The sequence below is a fragment of the Capsicum annuum genome, unplaced genomic scaffold, assembly GCF_002878395.1.
Source record: "Capsicum annuum cultivar UCD-10X-F1 unplaced genomic scaffold, UCD10Xv1.1 ctg2014, whole genome shotgun sequence".
Taxonomy (NCBI): Eukaryota; Viridiplantae; Streptophyta; class Magnoliopsida; order Solanales; family Solanaceae; genus Capsicum; species Capsicum annuum.
The window spans coordinates 35,506-48,562 of record NW_025826022.1 but is presented as its reverse complement, the minus strand read 5'-3'; the positions used below and the strand labels follow the sequence as shown (position 1 = coordinate 48,562).

Here is a 13,057-nt window from a genome sequence, read left to right as displayed (position 1 = left end):
GGTACCAAGCCTCCCAACGCAGGACCCATGGGGATTCATCAACCCTTATTCAATCCATATATTTCATATCTTCTTTTTGAAACATCCCTCAGAAAGGATTTTTTAGGTGTAAAATATCTTCTCTCTGGCACATTCCTCGGGGAGGATTTTTAAAAAGGTGTTGCCAGTGTTATGCAAGTGTCGAGATGGTGGTACCAATATTTCATAAATGAGTATGATATGAGGATGTAGTGCTCACTACCAATCATAATGAGTATTTTCATAATCAATCACATGATATATTTTCACAACCAACCGCAATGATACATTTTCACAACCACGTGAGCCAATATTCACTCATTATTTTCATTTTATCCATGAACTTCCACATGTCTCATAAGCCAATAACGTATGAATATAATCACAATACACCAATGGTACCACATTAAGCATTTTACAACAGAAACTAATTATTCACATGTATTCAAGGTGGTCAGTATCACATAGGACCCCACAGGGTCTCACATATCACATAATATCTAATTTCGACAATTATATCACATATAGGCCCCCACACGGGTACAACACATAGATAGCCAATTTTCATGATTAGTTTTCACTATTAACATGCATTTTGTACTATTATTTACTACTCATCCCAATCTAAAAGAGTTAATTCATAACCTACCATGAATGCCAAAATCGATCCGCTACACTTCGAACCTATGATCTTACTTTTCACGAACGATTTCGAACTCCACTAAAAATATAAAATATGGAATCTACGCATCCAAAAAAAAAAACCAACAACACCCATATTGACAACTTTCTGTTCGGGATCAAAACGGACCCCCCGAAACGAGTTTCCAAAAAAAAGGACAAAATCGTAACTTTACTTCAAAAATATGTTTTTCGTATTTTTAGAAACCTACAGCTGAAAACCCAAGTCAAAACTAAGGTTCAAATCAAAGAAAACTATTTTTAAACTTTACCAAGTAAAAAACTTTGAAATCCGTGTTAAAAGCAAGAATCGGAGTTATTTTGAAGGTTATATTCATTAAAAACTAGTAATTATAAGATAAAAATATTATTTACGTGAAAATGAGTGAAATTAGGATTTAAAATCAAACCCTAATATTTTTGGGTTTTTGAGAAATTAATCAAGAATTACTAAGAAAAGGGTGAATTTTACCTTAAATCCATAAGAGAATCAAGAAATAGATGTTAATCTAGCTTCTTAAGCTTCACTTTTAAACTCTCACACTATTTTAGGGTTTAACTGGTGAAAGAATGGATAAAATGGGTCAAAAGGGGATAAAAAGCTGCTATATATTGCCAAAAAAACTGCACTATAGCAAATTTTTCTAGACTTCGACGGGATGTCCGAAATTCGTTTGGAGTCCGATATATGCAAACAAACTATGTATCCACACTAAATTAGACGCTTTGAGCTCAATGGAGATATCAAATTTTTTTAAAAAATATTATTTTCATAGAGTTAACCCCCGAAACTCGAAATCATAATTTTCTGTAACGAGGGTTGAAATGAGATTTAAAAGCCGTAAAATCACACCAAATATATTACCACCTTAAAATCAATGTTCTGGATCTGATGGGAAAGTTGGATTTTCGATCCGAGGTCATTTAGGCTAAATGTGAATTCCACACTCATATTTTTAATTTTTCAACTTTCTGACCTATTAGTCGAAATGAGCTCGGGTGCACCAAAATCGAACCAAAGGTCTATCAAGCCTAAAATCAATATTTCGGAGCTGCTGGCACAGTCCATTCAATCATCCATCACATGGATTAAAAGATATTCACATAAGTCCAAAACAAGGCTCTCGAAGCCATCAAAAACCACAATATCGCATAAGTGGTACCAAAATGCATCGGAAACTATGCCAATCACCCCCACACCCTAAAAATACCATAATGCAACTATAGATAGGGGTAAAAAAGTTAAATCACAAATTACACATATTTCATCAAAGACATGTCGTGTCAATTCACCTATCATCTGATGCATTAGTCATATGTGCATTTATTGTCAGTCTACAGTTTGATATTAACAAAATTTGTTGTTGTGAAATAATTGAGTTAAGAGCACAACTTCCAGATTATGTAATTAAAATTATTTATCTTGATAATATTGATTAATATCGAGCTGGTTTAGTGTTAAATATCTAAAATAAATAATTGTATCATTGCTTACAAGAATAAAGCTTCATGTTTTGATAGGAACAAGCCACATGAAGCTTGAAATAAGAAATGGCCAAAATATTTCAGTTACAAGAAAAATTATGTCATCTATGTAATCAGCTTGAAATAAAAACTGAGGCGAATTAATTATCAATTAATTAATAAAGCTTTTTGACACTAACGAAGTGAAATATTTATACGTAAGAAATAGATTCTATAAAATTCATAACAATTTAAATATAAAATACTCTGAAGTGTCAAAATATGATTAAAAATAGGCATAATTAATACTTACTTGTCTATTGAAACATGTGTTTCACGTTTATTCCATTATTGCAATATATTTTTAAAAAAATTATTAACAACTGAACTAAGAGCAAAATCATAAATTAAATCATAGACTAATTTTAAGATAAAAGTGTATGTTATTTATACTAGATACAATGAAAATCCATAAATCCTTCTATTTCCGTTAATATTAATCAAATCTCATACACCGTATATTTGACCAAATATTCTCATACCAATTACAATCAATTGACAATATCATCCACAATCAACAAACATATCTATCTATTAGATAATAGTAATCCTATACGAAACAAATTAAAGATTAAAAAAAAATACTTGCTTTAGATCATCATCTTTTCTAGCAACAATATGAGGTGAAGTCCAGCCACGATCATCCATCTCACCTGCAGTCATACGTAATCTTCTTGACCTCCTAGTTGAGCCGATATTAGTTACTGAATTTAATAACATCCTTCACATAATTCAACCTAAATCACAAGAACGATATACTTTATTTTTATTCGATAATTGTTGCTTCAATTTTATTATAAGACAATAGCCGAGGGACGTAGTAAAAAAGGAATTAAAGTCTAACCCAATAATTTCACCGTCTGGTACGAACATGAACTCTTGATTCTGAATGATCACCTCTAATAATTTATGTCAGTACGAAATTTAAACATTATTATATTGTGCATAGCTAAATCATACATGAAGCTTTTGCTAAGGCATCCCAACTATGTGCACCTAGAATGGCTACAATCATAGCTGGTCTTTCTTCGAGCGATTGCTTTCTTCGTAGTTCTTTGTCTTGCATGTAGTAAAACTTTCCGCAATAAAAAGAGAATCACTATTTTCCTAAAATAATTAAAAATAAAAGAGGTAAAACTTTTATTTTTTTAGCCACTTCACTCAACGGCAACATGCTTGTCAAATATCCATAAATACTATCAAATATCTGTGAAGAAGTAAAACTTGCAATAACCAAAAAGAGAACCATCATTTACAAAAATAATACTTAAGAAAAAGAGATAAAACTTTAGTTTTTCCGTCTACATCTTTCGGCGACAAACATGTTTGTTTTGTCTAATTTTTCAATTAGAAATTTTCTACTAAAAAGGAAACATTAAAAAATATTGAAAGGTGAAAATGCATTGTCAATTGTTGATTATGCATAATTCATATATTAAACAAAAAGAAGTTATAGTACCTCTTATCATATATCTATTACTAGTCAAGTATGGAACTTCAAATATTACCATTTTTTGCACCTTGAAAGAGGTTTGAGAAATACCTCATCTTACAAAGCTTTAATATGAATATATACGTTATACATGTGGTAGATTTTTCATACTAAAAGGTTATTTTTTAAAAAAAATCCTTGCTCGATCCTTCTAGGATGCACTACTATTACTGTTAGGAAAGACGGGCACAGAATCAAAGAGCCCGACAGGATAGCAGCGGAAAATACTCAAGACTAAACTTTTCCTTTCAACTTGAACCAAGAGGAGACAAATAAAAAAGAAGAAAAATAGTGTAATATACAACAAACAACTCAACCAAATGAAACAAGACAAGAATAAAGGCAATCACACGAGACACAAGATTTACGTGGAAACCTTTCAATGTGAAGAGTAAAAAACCACGGGACCAAAACCTCCACTATAATCACCAAAGAGTTACAATATTGTCCTCCAAAATGGCCACCAAACAAGTGTCAAACGACAAGAAACAATACATAATCCACAGCACCTAACACTAGAGAAATAAAGGAGTGAAAGCACCAAAAATGCAGCTACTATTCGGGAATAAAGAACAGGAAATACAGGCCACAAAATTAAGCTCCGTCAGTTCCTAATCAAATATTGAGATGAGAGGAACAAGAAATCCAAAAATCAGCTCAATCGTACAAGAAACGAAGCGGGAATCGCAGTTTGAAGTTGACAGCTGTGGCTGAAATTTAGATGCGAAAATCAGCTTTGTTTTTCTTTCTTTTGGCTGTTGAAAACTCTCATTTTTTTATGGTGAATAAGACCTAAAAATATCAATATATATGCCCCATAGTAATGAGCCTATGGGAAAAGTGGTTAAGTCCAAATTGGGCTTCATTTTATCCACATAGAAAGGGACAAAGGCCCATGACCCAACAATTCTCCCCCTTTCGACTATGTGGAGGAGACCGCCATCCCGGCGATCATACAACAATCTTCAAAATTCCCTCTTGACAAATCTTTAGTCATCATATCGGAACCATTATCATCCATATAAATCTTCTCAAGTTCAAACAACTTAAAAGCCAACACATCCCGTATCCAATGGTATCTCACATCAATGTGTTTAGACCGTCCATAAAATATAGAATTCTTTCCAAGATGTATGACACTTTGACTGTCGCAATGAAGCACATACCTCTATTGAGCACAACCAAGTTCCCCCAAGAATCTCTTCATCTAAAGCAATTCCTTACAAGCTTCAACGGCAGCAATAAGCTCAGCTTCTTTAGTAGATAGAGCAACACATTTTTGCAACATAGATTGCCAAGACACAACGCCCCTTGCAAAAGTAACCAAATACCCTGAAGTAGACTTACGAGTATCAACATTACCGGCCATATCTGAATCTGTATAACCACAAGGACTAGGCTTCCCTGTACCAAAACACAAACTCAGACTAGAAGTGCCACAAAGATATCTCATAATCCGCTTCACAGCATTCCAATGTTCTCTTCCTGGATTAGAAAGAAAACGACTAACAACACAAACAACATGACAATATCCGGTCTTGTGCAAACCATTACATATATCAAACTACCAATAGCTGAAGCATAAGGAACTTTCTTCATATCTTTCTTCCCATCATCACTGGAAAGACACTACTTCGTGCTCAACTTGAAGTGCATAGCTAAAGGTGTACTGGCAACCTTAGCCCTGTCCATGTTAAACCTTCGAAGTACTTTCTGAATATACTTATCTTGTGATAACCACAACTTCTTGGCCTTTCTGTCACGAACAATCTGCATGCCAAGAATCTGCTTTGCTGGTCCTAAGTTTTTAATAGAAAAAGACTTACACAACTCTTGCTTCAACTTTTCAATCCTACAAGCATTATGACCAACAACAAGCATGTCATCAACATAAAGCAACACAATAATAAAGTCACCATCAGAAAATTTTTGCGCAAAAACACAATAGTCTAAAGTAGTCTTCTTAAAGCCCTGCTGACTCATAAAGGAACCAAACTTCCTGTACCACTGCCTAGGAGCTTGTTTCAAATCATACAAGCTTTTTTTCCAATTTGCAAACATAATTCTCTTTTCCCTTGACTTCAAAACCTTCGGGTTGCTTCATATAAATTTCTTCATCTAAGTCACCATGGAGAAAAGCAGTTTTAACATCCATTTGCTCAACTTCTAAATCTAGACATGCAGCTAAGCCTAGAACCACACGAATGGATGACATCTTTACAATCGGAGAAAATATCTCATCAAAATCAACTCCCTTTTTCTGGTTAAATCCCTTCACAACCAATCTAACTTTGTACTATGGAATTGGATTACCAAAGAGTAAAAAATCACAGGACTAAAACCTCCACTATAATCACCAAAGATTTACAATATTGTCCTCCAAAATGGCCACCAAACAAGTACCAAATAACAAGAAATAATACATAATCCACAGCACCAAACACTAGAGAAATAAAGGAGTGAAAGCACCACAAACGCAGCTACTGTTTGGGAATGAAGAACAAGACCTACAGGCCACCAAATCAAGTTCCATTAGTTCCTAATCAAAGATTGAGATGAGAAGAACAAGCAGTCCAAAAATCAGCTCAATCGGACAAGAAACGAAATGAAAATCGCAATTTGAAGTTGACAGATGTGGCTGAAATTTAGGTGCAAAAATCAGCTTTGTTTTTCTCTTTTTGGCTGCTGAAAACTCTCTTTTTGTGATGGTGAATAAGATCTAAAAAAATCAATATATATGCCCCATAGTAATGGACCTATGGAAAAAAGTGGGTTGGTCCAAATTGGGCTTCATTTTATCCACATAGGAAGGGACAAAGTCCCATGACCCAACAATTACTACTCTTTACCACCAAATATATATAGCAGATAATTTATTCAATGTTGTTAATGAGTATTCAACGCTTACACAAAGCTTAAAATTGTAACCTGACAACAAAAAAATCAATACATAAAGAATATTTATCCACGTAATTTTTATAAAAGCTTGAAAAAAAGAATACTTAGAGGACAGTATACCAACATTCCTCCTCATATAGCTATTTATTAAAAGGAAAACAAAGAAGCAGAACACAATTTGTAGCAATTGATTGAAAAATATTATGTTTTTAATAATTTCTTTTCATATATTTAGGAATCTTTAATTTAATAAAATAAAATAATTAATTCCTTTTCATATAATTAGGAGTCTTTAATTTAATAAAATAATAAATTGGAGGAAAAAAGGTGAAAAAATGATTTTGTCTATTAAGAAGTCTTGATAAAGGGCAAAAAGTTCAAACAATATTTCTAGGATCATTCAAACTTTTAATTTAACTAGTTTAACTTACGTGCTTCACACGTACGGTCGTTGATTATTCAAAATTAGATGATTTTATCTATTGCGAAGATTTTTAATAAATTGCAAAAAGTTCAAATTACTTCTCAAAGATCACTCACACTTTAATATAATAATGTAAATATAACATATATTTTATTGTAAGCATATATATATTTTACCACTAGAAGTTTCAAGTAGTTAATGGATCGTCACTCTTGCATATGTCATGCAGTACTTCTTTTGATGCATATATATGTATATTGATGTATTGCTAATGATAGCATAATCTTCGAATTTGGATTAATCTGATGAATATTTTACATGAATAAGGCTATATATATGTTGCCTCTCCCACTTCCTAACAAATAAAAATTTGAATGTCAAAATTATATGTAAAGTTTATACCTTGCTAAAACATCAACAATGAAAAAAAGAGAAGAAAGAACGAAACTTTTTATCAAAAAAGCTTCTGACAAAAAAGAGAAAATAAGAAATCAAAGAAGAATTGAGAAGGGAAATTATGTAATGGAAAAGGCCGGTGATATGAAGGAGAACACTTGCTTTAATATTTATAATAATAAAAAGAATTAGTAACATAACATGAATATTTGAATAAATATAATTGAATGAATATTAAGTATATTTCTTTATTGTAATTAATGGTGTTTTATTGCAAAAAATTTAATTTAGCATTAAGGGGTGTACTATGTAACGTGGGTTGATTCAACTTCTTCTTTTTATTTCTCGACTTTTTTGCATTGAATTATTTAATTGAACTTTTATTGATAATTCATTTAGATTGTAGTAGAAATTAATCCAAAAAGAGAGAAAAATGTCAAAATAGAAAGAAAAAGAAAAAGAAAAATACAAACAGAAGTCATTGAAAGATGCCACATCAACATTCTTGCAACCTTCTTATATATATATATATATATATATATATATATATATATATTGCCATGAAAGTACTTTTAAATCTGGAAAGTGGGAATAATTTTTTTTTTTTTTAAGAAGAAGAATTGATAAATTAAATAATAAAAAGTGCAATAAATAAGGTGAGAAAGTGAAAAAGTTTAATAGCACGAGATAATAATCATGTTATACATTTTTTTTTTTTTTGGGTAAATTGTAGTTTCATTTCATCAAAAAGTATAGTTCCTTACAAAGCATGGTGATTACTGACCAATCACCCTCTCTATTCTGTCCTATACCATATACGTACAATACTTTTTACATTTGAGTCTACTTCCTAATCAATAAAAAAAAGCATTAGGGATATGAGTTTATAGACTTTAATCGCTTCTGCCATCTTGTAACTTGGACCCCTCTTGTGTGTATATGAATTGTAATATCTCTACAAATTCTGTCACTTGAGTAGCTCTCCTTCTAGAACCACATCATCATGCTGAAACCAACTGCAGTTAATTCCCAGAGGTCAGGAGTCTGTTTCATGCCTTTCAAGAGCCATTCTATCTCTGTCTCCCAGTTTCCCATACTTCTATTCTGTCCCAGCCATGTGAGTATTATTCTTCATATTCCTTTTATGATGCTACAAGCAAAGAACAGATGTTCAAAGACCTCATCAGCTAGTCAACAGAAGACACAGATTTAGGGAACCTTTATCCCTATCTTTATCAGCCTGTCCACTGTTGCCAATCTCTTTTGTAGGGATAGCCATAAGTTAAAACTTAAGGCTAGGTTGCATATTAGGATGCAGGATCAGCTTTTGCCAAGGTGCTTTTAGATATTGAGGTAACAGCCGCAAATAGATTTTTTTTATGCGAAACTTCTCTCCCTTCTGTAACTTTTGCAGCCCACTCAACAAGTCCCTCTACACTATTTGTATTTCCATTACCAGTTTCCTTACATTCATTCTCTTCCGTAGCACCCAAGAAATATTCGTGGGACATATGGTCCAGAGTCTGTTATTTTATGTATAAACTGTGTAGCTACTTTATCCACAAATAGTCTTTCTTTCGTGCTAGTGCCTATAGGTGCTTTTTAATAGCAGCGTTATTCCACATGATCAAGTTTAACATATTTAGACCACCGGTTGACTGGGGAAGGTTTACCTTTTCCCAGGAAACTAATGCCTTTTTTGATACCGCCGCTTGCCCTGTCCATAAATAAGATCTGTAGATTGTCTCTATACACTTCAACACCTTTTTAGGGATCAGGAAGTCTTGAGCCTAGTAAGATTGCATTCCAAATATCACTGCTTTTATCAATTGTAGCCTTCCTGCATAGTTTAAGAATTTAGCAGACCAGCATGTTATACTTGTTGTGATCTTTTCAACCAGTTGCCAGCATAATGCTATGGATAGCTTCCTTGCAGCAATGGGAATCCATAAGTATTTAAAGAGGAACATACCTTCACAATAGGCTATTTCTTATAGTATTTCTCTTTTCATCTATTTAGTAACTCCATCCAGGAATAGAGAATTTTTGTCAATATTAACCTGCAGCCCTGATTCTTGGGAAAATTTTATGAAGGCCTGGTTCATTAGTCTAATAGAGCTTAAATCAACCTTACAGAATAGCAACAAATTATCAGCAAAACACACATGAATTGCCCTTACTTTCTTGCATCTAAGGTAAAATTAGAACTCCTTATGCTTTGCTAGTTTTTTAAGCACTCTACTTAGGTATTCCATTGCAATAAAAAAAAGATTTAGAGACATTATATCTCCCTGTCTAATGTCTCTTTTACCTTTGAATGGTTTTGTTAAGCCTCAATTTATAGTCAAGGAGTAGGAGACAGAGTTTATACATGACATGATCTACCCCACAAATTTGCAAGGAAAACGTAGCTCTATCATCAATCTCTTTAGAAAAGCCCAATCTAAGGAATCATAAGCCTTTCTAATGTCTATTTTAAGAACACATCTTGGGGAAATACCTTTTCTGTTGTAACCATTAAATAACTCATGCACAAATAGAATATTATTAGCTATTGTTCTTAACTCGATAAATGCAGATTGAGCTTCTCCTATCAGTTCACCAATTACTTTTTTTAATCTACCAGTAAGCACTTTGGTGATGATCTTATAGACAGTGGTGCAACAAACAATTGGCCTATAATCTTTTATATAAGTAGGGGCATTAGTTTTAGGGACCAAGGTTACAGCTGCACAGTTGACTCCATTTCCTAACTCATTTGTGTTGAAGAAATAAAAACCAACATTCAACAAATCATCTTGTACCTCATCCCAGCATGTGGTGAAGAATTCAATTTGGAACATATCTACACCTGGGGCTTTCTCCTTTGGCATCAATTTGATTATTGTCTGTACTTCCTCAATTGTTACCTGTTGAATCAGCAGTATTTGTTGCTCTCTGGTTAGGCAATACCCCCTTTGCACTATCTCTGCATCTGGCCAAGGGTGTACATCCCCCTCCTGTCCCATAAGGTTGGAAGAAAAGTGATGAACTCTGCTTCAATATCTTCAGGATCAGTCAGATTTGTACCTGCATCATGGTGAATTGACTTAATAGCATTTGCTCTAGATCTAATTTTCCATTGAGCATGGAAATATTTCATATTTGAGTCTCCACATTTGATCCATGTAGCTCTAGATTTTTGTCTATACACTTGTTTCTCTATGGTACTTTATTTTTCAACCTCAGCCATAGCCTATTTTTCCTGGTCAAATAGTGATGAGTTCCTTGGGTTTACAGCAATTCCAGCTTGATCTCTTTCCAAGCTTTGTCTAGCATTCTCCAACTTTTGTTGATAAGCAGCATAACACATATTGATCTCCTTCATAGATACTTTTATAGATCTTAGTTTTCCCTCAAAGAACCTTCATAGAATCACCCTGGATCACAATGGACCATGCCTCTCTCACCTTTTTCCTGAACTCTGGATGGATCATTACTGTGGTATATAGTTTGAAGGGTTTAGGATGCAAAGCTTTTGGAGTTATACCCTGGCAATTTATCGGTATAGAAGAGTGGTCAGATACTCCTAGTAGCATATAGTTTGTATCTATGTAGCCATATCTCTACAGCCACCAATAGTTCCTAAATGCTCAATCTATTTTACTATAAACTCTATCAGTGTCCACCTGTTTATTACACCATGTGAAATGACTCCCTGTGGATTTTAAGGGAGTAAATAGATTTGTTTCAACTAAGTCTTTGAATCCTTGCACCTCTTGTTGAGTCACTGGATCTCCAATCCTATCTTTAGAACTCAAGACGGTGTTGAAATCCCCTATCACTAAACACTCCCTTTGGACCTTAGTTTTAAACTTGTAAGTTTTCTCCATAGTTCTTGTATCTTACCCAGTTCATTACTAGCATATATTATCATTAGTAAAAAGGAGGTATTGGTATTGACATTATTTACTTGGTTGTGGATATATTGTGCTCCCATCTCTAACATCTGCACCTGTATATGTTGTTTCCCCAACAGCCAAATTCTCCCATTTGTGGCCTCACAGTAGTTGTAATGCGTGGTCCAGTCTTTGGCTATATTAGCCTTTATTCTAGCAACATTATGCTACTAAACTCTGGTTTCAATTACCCCCATTACTGCTACATTATTCTTTCTCAGAAAGAGTTTCAGCTCTTTCTGTTTAAAAGGCCTGTTCAGCCCTCTTATATTCTATGAGCACACAATCATGGTGGTTAGAACTGAATCCCATCTCCAGTACTAAACTCTTCTTTGTCTATTTCGACCTCCTTCCCTTTTCTCTATGTTCTTTGAACCATCTCAACAACTATAGGGGCCTGTGTTGTGAGCAGATCAGAATTGATCTCTTACTGTGAATTTTTCCTTTGCTCCCCTCTTTGTTCTTTTGAACCTTCCTAATTTTTTGTTTTATTTGGGGGTATCTAGGGTGCTACAGGGTCAGGGTATGCATCCTTCTTAGTTTCCCGTCTCTGGACTATCACCCTACGCTTTCTATTCCTTCTCCTTCTTCGTTGTTGTCGTTGGGCTTCTGGCTTATTCACTTGCATATGCATCTTCTTATGTGGACATTCATCACCTGTATGCCCATAAATATTGCAGTCTGCACAGAATTTAGGGATTCAGTCATATGTTATTTCCTGTTGTATGACCCTTGTTAGGGTGTTCAATTTCACCAGCTTAGGAAGGAGGTGGCTGATATCCACTTCGACTAAAACTCTGGCATAAGAAATTTGCTCCATTGCAGCAGTGCATTTATCTGTATACATTGGTTTTCCCACAATGTTTGCTGGTTTTCTCAGTGCCTTCTTTGACCAGTATCCAAGCGGGAGGCCGGGAAATTTTGCCGACAGTAGAATTTTGTTTAAACATTCAGGATTGAACTCAAAATCTAAGGCACAATTCCTCAATATCAATAGGCAATTTTTGTACGTATATGGGCCTTATTGCATCACTAGTTCTCTATCTGCTATAGACGCAAATTTGAAAATAGAGTATCCATCATCACGATACAATACATGTGGTTTAGTGACAAACTTTCATACATGAGCAATATAGTCTTCCATTATTTTGAAGAAAGGGGAATCTCCCAGAACATATCGAATCAGCGTTGTGCTCCAGTAATTTATCTGTTCGTAAATGGCCTCATCATCAATTTCCACTACTATCTTCTCTCCCTTCGTCGATGAGGGAATATAGGTAAGAGGTTAGCCCATTTGGGAGCTGCGATTCCGTGCATGCGTTGCTCCTTCTCCATTTCTACCTTCTTTTTTGATTTCCCCATCGGTATCCCTTGATTCGATGTACCAGATACGTCTGGAATCGTATAAGCTGAAGTACCAGCTTAAAAGATTTAGAGACGCCGAGGGAATTGCGAATCCTCTAGTCTCCTAGAAATTCTCTTCCCAGCTGGGTCAGGGCGTATCTCCATTTTTGACTCTAGCTCTTTATCCTCACAAATAGATTGAATTAAGTGAGGTAGGAAGTTTCCAAATGTTAAAGGTGCTAGTTGCTTTTGTATTCCACTCATCGAGGTGACTATTGTCGTAGTACGTCGAGGGGCCATTCCTCAGTATATGCATACGTTAGCTACCTTGCTATCGTGCGC

At 34.3% G+C, this 13,057-nt stretch overlaps 1 long non-coding RNA gene across 1 annotated transcript; it reads right to left on the bottom strand.

Annotated features, from left to right (window-relative positions):
• Positions 1-8,113: 8,113 nt before the first annotated feature.
• Positions 8,114-13,050, bottom strand: LOC124890562. The gene is made up of 2 exons (XR_007049219.1): positions 9,406-13,050; positions 8,114-9,273 (listed from the first exon to the last, which is right to left on the bottom strand). It is a non-coding gene; the product is annotated as an uncharacterized LOC124890562 (long non-coding RNA).
• Positions 13,051-13,057: the final 7 nt, after the last annotated feature.